The following is a 1484-nucleotide window of genomic DNA, read 5'->3' on the forward strand; positions in this document are numbered from 1 at the left end:
TACAAAACAAAGCAGGCAGGGATTAGGAATATCTGAATGTTAGTGGGAGGGAAGTGGCTGTTGAGTTGAACGACTGGGGCTCCAGAAGGCTGTCTAGCAGAACACACTTCGCTAAATTGATGTTAGTCCGGAAATCTAACCTGAACACATTATTATTCTTTAGAAATATTTTTTTCCTAATGTTACTTAATTTTAATACGTACAGGCAAAGCAGTTGTGTCATTTCTCAGTTATCTGGAGACAGTACTGCACCCTCACCTCCCAAGCTAAAATATTCATACAATATTTTTTTTTGTAATGATATGCATTTTTTAAAAACCATTTGGCTTTCCGGCATTGTCTACATACCAGCCAGCCCTGAGTATGGCATTCTGACCCACCACCAAGCCAAATTCAAATACTAGCCCACACACTGCCCTGTTTACTGCCTTCTCAGGACTGCCAAAATAAGTAGGTATCAAGCATGGGTGTTCTACTTGGTGAAGTCACCAGCATAAGCTCCAGATTTCAGTGACCTCCTGCATCTTGGCCCTCAGCCCACGACATGCCATGTGGTGCAGTGGTTGGAAGGCCAGGGAGACCTGAATTCAGATCCCATTCCCTACTCAGAATCTGCCACTCACTGGATGACCTTGAGCTAGTCGGTCACTCTTTTGGCCTAAAGTACCTCACAAGATTGTTGTAAGTTTAAAGAGGGGTCAAGTCTACACTGAGTCCCTTTGGAGAAAGTGTGGGATTAAAACCTCCATAATAAAATCTAGCAAATACAAAACAAAGCAGGCAGGGATTAGGAATATCTGAATGTTAGTGGGAGGGAAGTGGCTGTTGAGTTGAACGACTGGGGCTCCAGAAGGCTGTCTAGCAGAACACACTTCGCTAAATTGATGTTAGTCCGGAAATCTAACCTTACAAGCCCTTCCTGAACACATTATTATTCTTCAGAAATATTTTTTCCTAATGTTACTTAATTTTAATATGTACAGGCAAAGCAGTTGTGTCATTTCTCAGTTATCTGGAGACAGTACTGCACCCTCTCCTCCCAAGCTAAAATATTCATACAAATTTTTTTTGTAATTATATGCATTTTAAAAAAACCATTTGGCTTTCCGGCATCATCTACATACCAGCCAGCCCTGAGTATGGCTGGATTTTTGGCTGTTGTTCTCGAAGAACAAGAGGGAGTCTCTACTAAAAGCGTTGCATGGAATTTGCAAAACAAACAGGAAACATCTCCTTTCTGAAGCTACAAAGGACTCGGGTAACTTTCTACAAAACTATTTCTGGCATAAATAAAAATATTCTGTAGGCTTTACTCACCTCCCCCTCTTCTATTTTTAGAAAGCATAAATGGCTTGCACCAGGACTGTTCCTTCTTCTCTAACCTTATTGCCCCCTCCCAACCTAGGGCTCAAGTCAGCGGTTAGAGCTGTGATTACCCCCCCCTCCATTTCTTCCCATTAAGGTTGCATCTCCTTCTCTTTCCC

This window comes from Gekko japonicus, unplaced genomic scaffold (assembly GCF_001447785.1).
Source record: "Gekko japonicus isolate JY-2015 unplaced genomic scaffold, Gekko_japonicus_V1.1 scaffold2677, whole genome shotgun sequence".
Taxonomy (NCBI): Eukaryota; Metazoa; Chordata; class Lepidosauria; order Squamata; family Gekkonidae; genus Gekko; species Gekko japonicus.